We start from the raw sequence: 16,188 nt of genomic DNA on the forward strand, positions 1-16,188 counted from the left end.
TATATATATATATATATATATATATCATGTTCTTTCCAACATGCTGAGCTTGCCAAAGGATAAAATGAAAAAGAAAAGGTGAAGATCACCATGACTCTTGCATAAGGTAGAAGATAATGATAAAGGATAGGCCCTTCACAGAGGGAAGCAGAGGTTGCCATGCGCTTTTATGGTTGGATGCATAAAATCTCAATGCGAAAGGACGTCACTTTATATTGCCCCTTGTGATATGAACCTTTATTACGCAGTCCGTCGCTTTTATTACTTCCACATCACAAGATCGTATAAATCTTATTTCTCCCACACCAATCAATCATACATATTTAGAGCAATTTTTATTGCTTTGCACCGATGACAACTTACTTGAAGAATCTTACTCAATCCATAGGTAAATATGGTGGACTCTCATGGCAAAACTGGTTTAAGGGTATTTGGAAGCACAAGTAGTATTTCTACTTGGTGCTGAGAATTTAGCTAGCATGAGGGGGAAAGGCAAGCTCAACAATTTAGAGGATCCATGACAACATACTTTATCTCAGATATAAGAAATACATAACTCATTACGTTGTCTTCCTTGTCCAACATCAACTCTTTAGCATGTCATATTTTAATGAGTGCTCCCAATCATAAAAGATGTCAATGATAATATATCTATATGTGAAAACCTCTCTTTCCTTATTACTTCCTATTAATTGCAACAATGACCAAAGCTATGTCTGCCAACTCCCAACAACTTTTAATCATCATGCTTTTTCTATGTGAAGTCATTACTCTCAATAAGATCAATATGAACTTTTTGTTTCTTTTTATTCTTTTTCTCTTTTCTTTAATTCACCCAAGATCATGGCAAAATAATCAAGCCCTTGACTCAACACTAATCTTTATTATATATAGCTCATGGACTCGATTACAAAGAGAGATCATAAAGCAAAACTCAAAACTAGATCATGCCATAAACTTTATTCTACTAGATCAAGATACTACTGATAGGATCGAACTAAGAAAAACAGTAAAGATAGGAGTTGTGATGGTGATACGATACCGGGGCACCTCCCCCAAGCTTGGAAGTTGCCAAGGGGAGTGCCCATACCCATGTGATTATGTCTCCTTCTTTGTTGGAGGAGACGGTGGAGGTGTTGTTGATGATGCGGGCTTGTCATCCATCTTCCAAGGCATAGGTTCACCATCATAGAAAGATGATCGAGTCTTCGGAATCCTCAAATCTGTAGCCAAACTCATTCTTTTGAATCTATATTCATACTCACAGTTTTGGTTTTGCAGGTCATGGATTTGGGCTTGGAGGTGCTCGATCTTCCCATGTAGCTTGAAGATGGCCTACTCGGTGTTCTTGGCATCCGTCTTGTAGTTGTTAGTGAACTCCGCGAGCATTATGTGGCTAGCGTTGATTCCACGCTCCACCATCCCTTGGCACTTGAAAACTTGTTGCTCCATTGCTTCGAGCCTCGTCTCCACGCTTCCGATTCCCTTTGGTCCCTCAACATCGCGGATGTGCAGCAACCCATCACGCATCTCAATGGTTTGAGGGTGTCGCAGCACCTCCACGAGGTAAGGGTTGATGACCTTCTCGAAGAACTTGTCCTTGGAAGCACTTGGGGACATCATGATAATCTAGATCTGTCAGAAAAACAGCTCGAAACAAAAACAGGAGATTTTTGCATGATACGGGAGTCCAAACCCCCGGGAGATTATATAATGAATTTTTACCGACCAAAATACGTAACGTGCAAGAAAACGGAGTCCGGAAGGCACACGAGGTGCTCACGAGGTAGGGGGCGCGCCCACCACCCTCGTGGGGCCCTCGTGTCCTTCTCGGACTGCTACTTATTTTTCTATTTTTCTAAATATTCCAAAACGGAGAAATATTGCCTTAAAAATTGTTTCGGAGTCGGTTTACTTACCATACCACATACCTATTCCTTTTCGGAGTCTGAAACATTCCGGAAAGTGTCCCTTATGTATTCCTCCGGGGTTACAGTTTCAATAATATTGGTTTCAACATTTATGGGATTACCTGAGATATAATGTTTAATTCTTTGACCGTTTACCACCTTCGGATTTGTGCCCTCGAAGTTGTTGATTTTTATGGCACCGGAATGATAGACCTCTTCGATAACATAGGGGCCTTCCCATTTAGAGAGAAGTTTTCCTGCAAAAAATCTTAAACAAGAGTTGTATAGCAATACATAATCACCTACATTAAACTCACGCTTTTGTATCCTTTTGTCATGCCATCTTTTAACTTTTTCTTTAAACAACTTGGCATTTTCATAAGCTTGGGTTCTCCATTCATCAAGTGAGCTAATATCAAATAACCTCTTCTCACCGGCAAGTTTGAAATCATAGTTAAGCTCTTTAATAGCCCAATATGCCTTATGTTCTAGTTCGAGAGGTAAGTGACATGCTTTTCCATAAACCATCTTATACAGAGACATACCCATAGGATTTTTGTATGCAGTTCTATAAGCCCATAATGCATCATCAAGTTTCTTAGACCAATTCTTTCTAGACCTATTAACAGTCTTTTGCAAAATTAATTTGAGCTCTCTATTGCTCAACTCTACTTGACCACTAGACTGTGGGTGATAAGGAGATGCAATTCTATGATTTACATCATATTTAGCAAGCATTTTACGGAAGGCACCATGAATAAAGTGTGAACCACCATCAGTCATTAAACATCTAGGCACTCCAAACCTCGGAAAAATAACTTCCTTAAGCATTTTAATAGAAGTGTTATGATCAGCACTACTAGTTGGAATAGCTTCTACCCACTTAGTGACGTAATCAACAACAACTAAAATATGTGTGTATCCATTAGAGGCAGGAAAAGGTCCCATATAATCAAAGCCCCAAACATCAAACGGTTCAATAACAAGAGAATAATTCATAGGAATTTCTTGACGTCTACTAATATTACCAATTCTTTGACATTCATCACAAGACAAGACAAACTTACGGGCATCCTTGAAGAGAGTAGGCCAATAAAAACCAGATTGCAGTACCTTATGTGCAGTTCTATCTCCAGCGTGGTGTCCTCCATAAGTCTCAGAATGACACTTGCGTAGGATATGTTTCTGTTCATGCTCAGGTACACAGCGTCTAATAACACCATCTACTCCTTCTTTATAAAGATGTGGGTCATCCCAAAAGTAATGTCTCAAGTCATAGAAAAACTTTTTCTTTTGCTGGTATGTGAAGCTAGGTGGTATAAACTTAGCAACAATATAATTAGCATAATCAGCATACCATGGAGTACTACGAGAAGTGCTTATAACATTTAATTGTTCATCAGGAAAGTCATCATTAATAGGTAGTGGGTCATCAAGAACATTATCTAACCTAGACAAGTTGTCTGCAACGGGGTTCTCAGCTCCCTTTCTATCAACAATATGCAAATCAAATTCTTGTAGTAAGAGAACTCATCTAATAAGTCTAGGTTTAGCATCTTTCTTTTCCATAAGGTATTTAATAGCAGCATGATCAGTGTGAATAGTTACTTTAGAATCAACAATATAAGGTCTGAACTTATCAGAAGCAAATACAACTACTAAAAGCTCTTTTTCAGTAGTAGCATAATTTCTTTGAGCATTGTCAAGAGTCTTACTAGCATAATGAATAACATTTAATTTCTTATCAACTCTTTGCCCTAGAATAGCACCTACATCATAATCACTAGCATCACACATAATTTCAAAGGGTAAATTCCAACCAGGTTGCTGAACAACAGGTGCAGAGACTAATGCTTTCTTAAGTATTTCAAATGCTTCTACACAATCATCATCAAAGACAAATGGTATATCTTTTTGCAATAAATTAGTCAAAGGCTGAGAAATTTTTGAGAAGTCCTTAATGAACCTCCTATAAGATCCAGCATGACCAAGGAAACTTCTTATACCTTTGATGTCCTTGGGACATGGCATCTTTTCAATAGCATCAACCTTGGCTTTATCAACTTCAATACCTCTTTCAGAAACTTTGTGCCCCAAGACAATACCTTCATTAACCATAAAGTGGCACTTTTCCCAATTCAAGACAAGATTAGTTTCTTCACATCTCTGCAAAAACTCAATCAAGATTGCTCAAGCAATCATCAAAAGAGGAACCATAGACGGAAAAGTCGTCCATGAAAACCTCACAAATCTTTTCACAAAAGTGAGAGAATATAGCCATCACGCATCTTTGAAAGGTAGCAGGTGCATTACATAAACCAAAAGGCATACGTCTATAAGCAAAAGTACCAAAAGGGCATGTAAAAGTAGTCTTTGATTGATCTTTAGCCGACACAGGTATTTGAGAGAAACCAGAATAACCATCTAGAAAGCAATAGTGTGTATGTTTGCATAATCTTTCTAGCATTTGATCAATAAAAGGTAAGGGGTAATGATCTTTCTTATTAGCTTTATTTAATTTGCGAAAATAAATTACCATCCTATAACCTGTGATAATTCTTTGTGGAATCAATTCATCTTTATCATTAGGAACAACAGTAATACCTCCCTTCTTAGGGACACAATGGACATGACTTACCCACTGACTATCAGCAACGGGATAAATTATACCTGCCTCCAGAAGCTTGAGTATTTCTTTTCTTACAACTTTCATTTTAGGATTCAGACGTCGTTGAGGATCACGAACTGGTTTGGCATCTGCTTCCAGATTTATTTTATGTTGACATAGAGTGGGACTAATGCCCTTAAGATCATCAAGAGTATATCCAATAGCAGCACGATGCTTCTTCAGAGTTTTCAATAATCTTTCTTCTTCATGATCTGAAAGGTTAGCACTAATAATAACATGATATATCTTCTTTTCATCAAGATAAGCATATTTAAGATTATTAGGCAACGGTTTAAGCTCAAACACGGAATCACCCTTGGGTGGAGGAGGATCCCCTAAAATTTCAACAGGCAAGTTGTGTTGCAGAATAGGTTCCTGTTTAAAGAATACTTCATCTATTTCCCTTCTTTCATTCATGAACATATCATTTTCATGGTCTAGCAAATAGTGTTCTAAAGGATCACTAGGAGGTACGGCAATAGAAGCAAGACCAATAATTTCATCCTTACTAGGCAATTCTTCCTCACGATGTTGTTTACTAAATTTAGAAAAATTAAACTCATGAACCATATCATCCAAGCCAATAGTAACAACATTCTTTTCGCAATCTATCCTAGCATTAACAGTGTTCAAGAAGGGTCTAGCAAATATAATAGGACAAAAGCTATCTTGTGGGGAACCAAGAACAAGAAAATCAGCAGGATATTTAGTTTTCCCACACAAGACTTCAACATCTCTTACAATTCCCGTTGGTGAAATAGTATCTCTATTAGCAAGTTTAATAGTGACATCAATTTCTTCTAACTCAACAGGTGCAATGTCATGCATAATTTCTTTGTATAAGTCAATAGGTATTGCACTAGCACTAGCACCCATATCACATAAGCCATGATAACAATGATCTCCTATTTTAACAGAAATAACATGCATGCCTACCACAGGTCCAGGTTTATCTGTATCACGGGGTTTAGCAATTCTAGCAGTTTCATTACAGAAGTAAATAACATGCCTATCTATATTATCAGACAAGAGATCTTTAACAATAGCAATATTAGGTTCTACTTTAACTTGCTCAGGGGGTGTATAAGTTCTAATATTGCTTTTACGAACCACAGTTGAAGCTTTAGCATGATCCTTTACTCTAACAAGGAAAGGTGGTTTCTCAACATAAGAAGTAGGAACGATAGGATCATTATAAGTGACAGTCTTTGCTTCAACTTTAATAGGTGCAGCTACTTTTACTTCTATGGGAGGATGATATTTAAACCACTTCTCCTTAGGGAGATCAACATAAGTAGCAAAAGATTCATAGAAAGAAGCTACTATCTCAGAGTCAAGTCCATATTTAGTGCTAAACTTACGGAAAATATCGGTGTCCATAAAAGATTTAACACAATCAAACTTAGATGTCATACCTGACTCTTTACCTTCGTCGAGGTCCCAATCTTCAGAGTTGCGTTTAAATCTATCCAATAAATTCCATCTAAATATAATAGTCTTCATCATAAAAGAGCCAGCACAAGAAGTATCGAGCATGGTGCGATTGTTTTCAGAAAGCCGAGCATAAAAACTTTGCATAATTGTTTCTCTCGAGAGCTCATGATTGGGGCATGAATATAACATTGATTTAAGCCTCCCACAAGCTTGAGTGATGCTTTCTCCTTCGCGAGGTCAGAAATTATATATATAATTGCGATCACGATGAACAAGATGCATATGGTAATACTTTTGATGAAATTCCAATTTCAATCTTTTATAGTCCCATGATCTCATATCATCACATAGCCTATACCATATCAATGCGTCTCCCTTCAAAGATAAAGGGAAGACCTTCTTCTTAGCAACATCATCGGGTATACCTGCAAGCTTAAATAATCCACAAATTTCATCCACATATATTAAGTGCTCATCAGGATGCTTTGTTCCATCTCCTGTAAAAGGGTTAGCTAGCAGTCTTTCCATCATACCCGAAGGAAATTCAAAAGGAGTTTCATTTTCAATAGGTTCAGTAGGTTGAGGAGCAACTCTTTGCTCTACTGGACGGGGTGAAGATACCCCGAACAAGCCCCTCAGAGAATTACTTTCCATAGTAACAAGTGATAGTAAATTTCAGCACACTATATAAATTTTTCCTTAACAAATTCCACCTACCAAAGGCGCTACACTCCCCGGCAACGGCGCCAGAAAAGAGTCTTGATGACCCACAAGTATAGGGGATCTATCTTAGTCCTTTCGATAAGTAAGAGTGTCGAACCCAACAAGGAGCAGAAGGAAATGATAAGCGGTTTTCAGCAAGGTATTCTCTGCAAGTACGGAAATAAGTGGTAACAGATAGTTTTGTGATAAGGTAAATTGTAACGAGGAACAAGTAACAAAAGTAAATAAAGTGCAGCAAGGTGGCCCAATCCTTTTTGTAGCAAAGGACAAGCCAGAACAAACTCTTATATAAGGAAAAGCGCTCCCGAGGACACATGGGAATATCGTCAAGCTAGTTTTCATCATGTTCATATGATTCGCATTCGATACTTTGATAATTTGATATGTGGGTGGACCGGTTCTTGGGTGTTGTTCTTACTTGAACAAGCATCCCACTTATGATTAACCTCTATTGCAAGCATCCACAACTATAACAAAAGTATTAAGGTAAACCTAACCATAGCATGAAACATGCGGATCCAAATCAGCCCCTTACGAAGCAACGCATAAACTAGGGTTTAAGGTTCTGTCACTCTAGCAACCCATCATCTACTTATTACTCCCAAATGCCTTCCTCTAGGCCCAAATAATGGTGAAGTGTTATGTAGTCGACGTTCACATAACACCACTAGAGCTAGACAACATACATCTTATCAAAATATCAAACGAATACCAAATTCACATGACTACTAATAGCAAGACTTCTCCCTTGTCCTCAGGAACAAACGTAATTACTCACAAAGCATATTCATGTTCATAATCAGAGGGGTAATAATATGCATATAGGATCTGAACATATGATCTTCCACCAAATAAACCAACTAGCATCAACTACAAGGAGTAATCAACACTACTAGCAACCTACTAGCACCAATTCCGGACTTTGAGACAAGAATTGGATACAAGAGATGAACTAGGGTTTGGAGATGAGATGGTGCTGGTGAAGATGTTGATGGAGATTGCCCTCTCCTGATGATAGGAGCGTTGGTGATTGCGATGGTGATGATTTCCCCCTCCCCGAGGGAAGTATCCCCGGCAGAACAGCTCTGCTGGAGCTCTAGATTGGATCCGCCAAGGTTCCGCCTCGTGGCGGCGGAGTCTCATCCCGAAAAGTTCCTCTTCATTTTTTCTCATCGAAAGACTTCATATAGGAGAAGATGGACGTCGGAGAGCCACCAGGGGGCCCACGAGGTAGGGGGCGCACCCTGGGGGGGGGCGCCCCCCACCCTCGTGAACTGGGTCTGGGCCCCTGGCCTTCATCTTTGGCGAGGATTTTTCTTTATTTATTTTAAGATGTTTCGTGGAGTTTCAGGACTTTTGGAGTTGCGCAGAATAGGTCTCTAATATTTGCTCCTTTTGCAGCCCAGAATTCCAGCTGCTGGCATTCTCCCTCCTTAAGTAAACCTTGTAAAATAAGAGAGAATAGCCATAAGTATTGTGACATAAAGTGAAATAACAGCCCATAATGCAATAAATATCGATATAAAAGCATGATGCAAAATGGTCGTATCACGCCCTAAGGGGGCGCCCCCCTGCCTCATGACCACCTCGGGCACTGGTTCGCGTTGATTTTCCTTCCGAATTTTCCATATTTTCCAAAAATAAGCTCCGTCCGTTTTTATCCCGTTTGGACTCCGTTTGATATGGATATTCTGCGAAACCAAAAACATGCAACAGGCAGGAACTGGCACTGGGCACTGGATCAATATGTTAGTCCCAAAAATAATATAAAAAGTTGGCAAAAAGTATATGTAAGTTGAATAATATTGGCATGGAACAATCAAAAATTATAGATACGACGGAGACGTATCACTAAGCAATATGACAATGATGATGCGTGTCATAATAAATAGAATGGTGGAAAGTTGCATGGCAATATATCTCGGAATGGTTATGGAAATGCCATAATAGATAGGTATGGTGGCTGTTTTGAGGAAGATATAAGGAGGTTTATGTGTGAAAGAGCGTATCATATCACGGGGTTTGGATGCACCGGCGAAGTTTGCGCCAACTCTCAATGTGAGAAAGGGCAATGCACGGTACCGAAGAGGCTAGCAAGGATGGGAGGGTGAGAGTGCGTATAATCCATGGACTCAACATTAGTCATAAAGAACTCACATACTTATTGCAAAAATCTACAAGTTATCAAAAACCTTGGCACTACGCGCATGCTCCTAGGGGGATAGATTGGTAGGAAAAGACCATCGCTCGTCCCCGACCGCCACTCATAAGGAGGACAATCAAATAACACCTCATGTTTCAAATTTGTTACACAACGTTTACCATACGTGCATGCTACGGGACTTGCAAACTTCAACACAAGCATTTCTCAATTTCACAACTACTCAACTAGCACGACTTTGATATTATTACCTCCATATCTCAAAACAATCATCAAGCATCAAACTTCTCTTAGTATTCAAAACACTCATAAGAAAATTTTACTAATCTTGAATAACTAGCATATTAGGATTTTAAGAAAATTACCATGCTATTTAAGACTCTCAAAATAATCTAAGTGAAGCATGAGAGTTCATCTATTTCTTCAAAATAAAACTACCACCATGCTCTAAAAGATAAAAGTGAAGCACTAGAGCAAATGACAAACTACTCCGAAAGATATAAGTGAAGATCAATGAGTAGTCGAATAATTATGCAACTATGTGAAGACTCTATCTCATTTAATAATTTCAGATCTTGATAATTTATTCAAACAGCAAGCAAAAAAATGACATCTAAGAATAGCAAACATCATGTGAAGAAGCAAAAACTTAGGATCAACCGATACTAACCGATAGTTGTTGAAGAAGAAAGGTGGGATGCCAACCGGGGCATCCCCAATCTTAGACGCTTGAGACTTCTTGAAATATTATCTTGGGGTGCCTTGGGCATCCCCAAGCTTGAGCTTTTGTGTCTCCTTAATTCCTCTCATATCACGGTCTCCCTAAATCTCAAAAGCTTCATTCACACAAAACTCAACAAGGACTCGTGAGATAAGTTAGTATAAACCATTGCCAAAAACTTATCATACTCTACTGTAGCAAATCACTAAAATTATTATTCAACATTGCATACTAAATGCATTTGCATATTTAATAGTCCTATATTCAAATAGAATCATTAAAGAAGCAAACATATGCAAACATAACAGCAATCTGCCTAAACAGGATAGTCTGTAAAGAGTGCAGCAAGATCCGTACTTCCCTAACTCCAAAAATTATGAAATAAAATTCCCACTGTAGTAAATTTATCATATCTTAATATGCAAAAGGTTTCAACATTTTATCACATTCTGACTTTTCTAGGGAATTATTGCAACAGCGGTAAACTTTCTGTTTTCAAACAGCAACATGTGGACTTGTAAAATAGGCATAGTAAAAGCTATCAATGCCACTTTTATTGAAATAAAAGATGCAAAACATTGTTATAAATAACATAAAGCAAATCCTAACAAAATAAATTAACGCTCCAAGCAAAACACATATCATGTGGTAAATAAAAATATAGCTCGAAGTAAAGTTACCGATTGAACGAAGACGAAAGAGGGGATGCCCTCCGGGGCATCCCCAAGCTTAGGCTCTTGGATATCCTTGAATATTACCTTGGGGTGCCTCGGGCATACCCAAGCTTAGGCTCTTGGATATCCTTGAATATTACCTTGGGGTGCCTCGGGCATCCCCAAGCTTAGGCTCTTGCCACTCCTTATTCCATAGTCCATCAAATCCTTACCCAAAACTTGAAAACTTCACAACACAAAACTTAACAGAAAACTCGTAAGCTCTATTAGTATAAGAAAATAAATCACCACTTCAAGGTACTGTAATGAACTCATTCTTTATTTATATTGGTGTTAAACCTACTGTATTCCAACTTCTCTATGGTTTATAAACTCTTTTACTAGCCATAGATTCATCAAAATAAGTAAACAACACATGAAAAACAGAATCTGTCAAAAGCAGAACAGTCTGTAGTAATCTGGATCAAACGTATACTTATGGAACTCATAAAATTCTCAAATAAATTTCTGGACCTGAGGAATTTATATATTAATCATCTGCAAAAATAATTAACTAAATAGAACTCTTCAAATAAAAATGGCAGCAATTCTCGTGAGCGCTAAAGTTTCTGTTTTTTACAGCATGATCGCAAAGACTTCCCCCAAGTCTTCCCAAAGGTTCTACTTGGCACAAACACTAATTAAATGAATAAAACCACATCTAAACAGAGGCTAGATGAATTATTTATTACTAAACAGGATCAAAAATCAAGGAACAAAAATAAAATTGGGTTGCCTCCCAACAAGCGCTAACGTTTAATGCCCCTAGCTAGGCATGATGATTTCAATGATGCTCACATAAAAGATAAGAATTGAAACATAAGGAGAGCATCATGAAGAATATGACTAGCACATTTAAGTCTAACCCACTTCCTATGCATAGGGATTTTGTGAGCAAACAACTTATGGGAACAATAATAAACTAGTATAGGAAGGCAAAACAAGCATAGCTTCAAAACTTTAAGCACATAGAGAGGAAACTTGATATTATTACAATTCCCACAAGCATAAATTCCTCAATCATAATAATTTTCAGCAACATCACGAATGAATTCAACAATATAACAAGCATCTAAAGCATTTTTTTATGATCTACAAGCATAGAAAATTTACTACTCTCCACATAAGCAAATTTCTTCTCATGAATAATAGTGGGAGCAAACTCAACAAAATAACTATCATGTGATTGAAAATTAAGATCAAGATGACAAGTTTCATGGTTATCATTGTTCTTTAAAGCATATGTGTCATCACAATAATCATCATAGATAGGAGGCATGCTTTCATCATAATAAATTTGCTCATCAAAACTTTGGGGACAAAAAATATCATCTTCATCAAACATAGCTTCCCCAAGCTTGTGGCTTTGCATATCATTAGCATCATGGATATTTAAGGAATTCATACTAACAACATTGCAATCATGCTCATCATTCAAATATTTAGTGCCAAACATTCTAATGCATTTTCTTCTAACACTTTGGCATAATTTTCCTTTCCATCATACTCACGAAAGATATTAAAAAGATGAAGCGTATGAGGCAAACTTAATTCCATTTTTTATAGTTTTCTTTTATAAACTAAACTAGTGTAAAACAAGAAACTAAAAGACTCGATTGCAAGATCTAAAGATATACCTTCAAGCACTCACCTCCCCGGCAACGGCGCCAGAAAAGAGCTTGATGTCTACTACACAACCTCTTCTTGTAGACGTTGTTGGGCCTCCAAGTGCAGAGGTTTGTAGGACAGTAGCAAAATTTCCCTCAAGTGGATGACCTGAGGTTTATCAATCCGTAGGAGGCGTAGGATGAAGATGGTCTCTCTCAAGAAACCTTGCAACCAAATAACAAAGAGTCTCTTGTGTCCCCAACACACCCAATACAATGGTAAATTGTATAGGTGCACTAGTTCGGCGAAGAGATGGTGATACAAGTGGTATATGGATAGTAGATAATGGTTTTTTTAATCTGAAAATATAAAAACAGCAAGGAAACAAATGATAAAAGTGAGCGTAAACGGTATTGCAACGTGTTGAAACAAGGCCTAGGGTTCATACTTTCGCTAGTGCAAGTTCCCTCAACAATAATAACATAATTGGATCATATAACTATCGCTCAACATGCAACAAAGACTCACTCCAAAGTCACTAATAGCAGAGAACGAACGAAGATATTATGGTAGGGTACGAAACCACCTTAAAGTTATTCTTTCCAATCAATCCGTTGAGCTATTCCTATAAGTGTCACCAATAACCCTAGAGTTCGTACTAGAATAACACCTTAAGACACAAATCAACCAAAACCCTAATGTCACCTAGATACTTCAATGTCACCTCAAGTATCCGTGGGTATGATTATACGATATGCATCACACAATCTCAGATTCATCTATTCAACCAACACATAGGACCTCAAAGAGTGCCCCAAAGTTTCTACCGGAGAATCACGACGAAAACGTGTGCCAACCCCTATGCATAGGTTCATGGGCGGAACCCGCAAGTTGATCACCAAAACATACATCAAGTGAATCACGTGATATCCCATTGTCACCACAGATACGCACAGCAAGACATACATCAAGTGTTCTCAAATCTTTAAAGACTCAATCCAATAAGATAACTTCAAAGGGGAAACTCAATCCATTACAAGAGAGTAGAGGGGGAGGAGAAACATAAGATCCAACTATAATAGCAAAGCTCGCGATACATCAAGATCGTGCCAAATCAAGAACACGAGAGAGAGAGAGAGAGAGAGAGATCAAACACATAGCTACTGGTACATACCCTCAGCCCCGAGGGAGAACTACTCCCTCCTTGTCATGGAGAGCACCGGGATGATGAAGATGGCCACCGGAGAGGGATTCCCCCTCCGGCAGGGTGCCGGAACGGGTCTAGATTGGATTTTGGTGGCTACAGAGGCTTCTGGCGGTGGAACTCCTGATCTATTGTGCTCTCGGATGTTTTTAGGGTATATGGAGATATATAGGCGGAAGAAGTACGTTAGGGGGGCCACGAGGGGCCGACGAGGGTGGAGGGTGCGGCCAGGGGGGTGGGCGCGCCCCCTGCCTCGTGGCCTCCTCGTAGATCCCCTGACGTGCACTCCAAGTCTTCTAGGCTTCTCTGATCTAAAAATAAGTTCCTTGAAGTTTCAGGTCAATTGGACTCTGTTTGGTTTTCCTTTTCTGCGATATTCTAAAACAAGGTAAAAACAGAAACTGGACTGGGCTCTGGGTTAATAGGTTAGTCCCAAAAAATGATATAAAAGTGTATAATAAATCCCTTAAACATCAAAAACAGTAGATAATATAGCATGGAGCAATCAAAAATTATAGATACGTTGGAGACGTATGACACCTCCATAATCGAGAAACATATCCTTATTCCACTAAGGATAATTTTGACCCCTGTCCAGTGATCTACTCCTAGATCACTATTGTACTCCCTTGCTAAACTCAGTGTAGGGTATACAATAGATCTGGTATAGCATGGCATACTTTATAGAAACTATGGCTGAGGCATAGGGAATGACTTTCATTCTCTTTCTATCTTCAGCCGTGGCCGGGCTTTGAGTCTTACTCAATTTCACACCTTGTAACACAAGTAAGAACTCTTTCTTTGACTGTTCCATTTTGAACTACTTCAAAATCTTGTCAAGGTATCTATTCATTGAAATTTTTTATCAAGCGTCTTGATCTATCTCTATAGATCTTGATGCTCAATATGTAAGTAGCTTCACCGAGGTCTTTATTTGAAAAACTCCTTTCAAATACTCCTTTATGCTTTCCAGAAAATTCTACATTATTTCTGATCAACAATATGCCATTCACATATATTTATCAGAAATGTTGTAGTGCTCCCACTCACTTTCTTGTAAATACAGACTTCACCACAAGTCTGTATAAAATTATATGCTTTGATCAACTCATCAAAGCGTATATTCCAACTCTGAGATGCTTGCACCAGTCCATAGATGGATCGCTGGAGCTTGCACATTTTGTTAGCACCTTTAGGATCGACAAAACCTTCTGGTTGCATCATATACAACTCTTCTTTAAGAAATCCATTAAGGAATGTAGTTTTGACATGCATTTGCCAGATTTCATAAAATGTGGCAATTTGCTAACATGATTCGGACAGACTTAAGCATCGCTACGAGTGAGAAAATTTCATCGTAGTCAATACCTTGAACTTTGTCAAAACCTTTTTCGACAAGTCTAGCTTTGTAGATAGTAACACTACTATTAGCGTCCGTCTTCCTATTTGGCGGCATCGGCGTGTGGGGATCTGCAACGGCGGCAACATGTACGGATCCGCGTCAGCATCGGTGTCATGGGGATCGGCGGCGGTGGCGTCCTGGGAATTGGCGGAAGTGGCAGTGGCCTGCGGACAGGCAACGACATCGGCAGCGTCACTGGGGATCCGCGGTGACGGTGGTGGCGTGGACGTATAACCCTACTAATAATGTCGAGAGGAGCGGCGTATCGTGCGGGGTGGTGTGGCGTATCATGCGTCGTGGGGTTTTTTGGAGGCAGCTGATAGGCGCCGTCGCACCGGCCCAACTTTGGGTTGGTCGCACTAGGACCACACGATAAAAAGCTTCCTAACCACATGATCTCCTCCCTCCCCTTATGCTCGTTCTTCCTCCTCGCACTTTTCATGGATGAGCACATGACCGGCATCGAAGCACCCCACCCCCCCGCGCTCGCCTGTCTCTGCCGGTCGCCGCACTGGCCCCTAACGCTCACTGTCGAATCTCGTCCCCACATAGTCGTGGGTCTCGGCGCGCCATGAAAGAAAGGATGTAACAATTGAGAGCACCGATAGTAGCAAAACTCAAAACGGCTGTAGCAAAAAAATGGGTACACTTGTTCCACCAAACAAAAAAGACGGTAGCAATTTTTTGGTTGGTTCCAGCAACAAAGAAACATGGTGGTAGGAAAAATTGGTACACTGCTTCTACCAAACAAAAACATGGTAGCAAAAATTTGAGGTGGTTCCAGCAAAAACAAAAACATGGTAGCAAAAAAATGGTTGATTCCAGCAAAAAAAAGATGATGGTAACAAAAATTGCGGCTGCTTCCAGTAAAAAAAACCTCGCCAGATCTCTAGCACTTGACGCCGTGGTTTCAAGCACCCCTGAACGCCGGTCGCTGCAGCTCTCCAGCACTTGGCGTCGTTGTCTCCAGCATCGGTGGGTGCTAGTTGCAGCACTTGTGGCCGTCGCCTCCAACTCTTGTGGCCACCGTCCCAGCGCAGCATAGTTGTCGGTTGTGACGCCCGGATAATCAAGCTACAGTAATTCCCTGCTAATGGCCATGTCGCCACGATTACTGTTGCTAAACTCATGTTGGTTCGAAACCGATTCAAATTCGAATTCAAAATCAAGTCAAACAACAAAGGTTTTCAAATATTAAAAATAAAATGTTCGGGATGTGCCAAATAATTCATAAGTAATATTGGTGGGTAAACCAAGTCTTTAAAAAAAATTAAATGCACTAAACTAAATAAAACAGTGGCAAAAACAATTAGCTAAATGCCTTTTATTAATTATAAAATATTAAACCATTTTATTTGAGGTTTAAACTTTTTGTGGCATTGGTGTAATTAGTAAAACTAATTTAGGTACTACAAAAATATTTTACAAAACTAAAATAGATTGAAGAATGAAATAAAACAGAAAATAAATAATGCAAAAAAAGACTTCCCCCCTTGGCCACTGGGCTTAGACCCAACTAGCCTCTGGGCCGCCAGGCCGGCCCACCCAACTTCCCCCTTAACCCTACTGCCCCCCGTGACCTAGAACCCACTCCCCCCACGACCCCACTTTTCCCCCGATCCCCTCTCTCTCGCTCGGTTCCCT

This window comes from Triticum dicoccoides, chromosome 3A (assembly GCF_002162155.2).
Source record: "Triticum dicoccoides isolate Atlit2015 ecotype Zavitan chromosome 3A, WEW_v2.0, whole genome shotgun sequence".
Lineage (NCBI taxonomy): Eukaryota > Viridiplantae > Streptophyta > Magnoliopsida > Poales > Poaceae > Triticum > Triticum dicoccoides.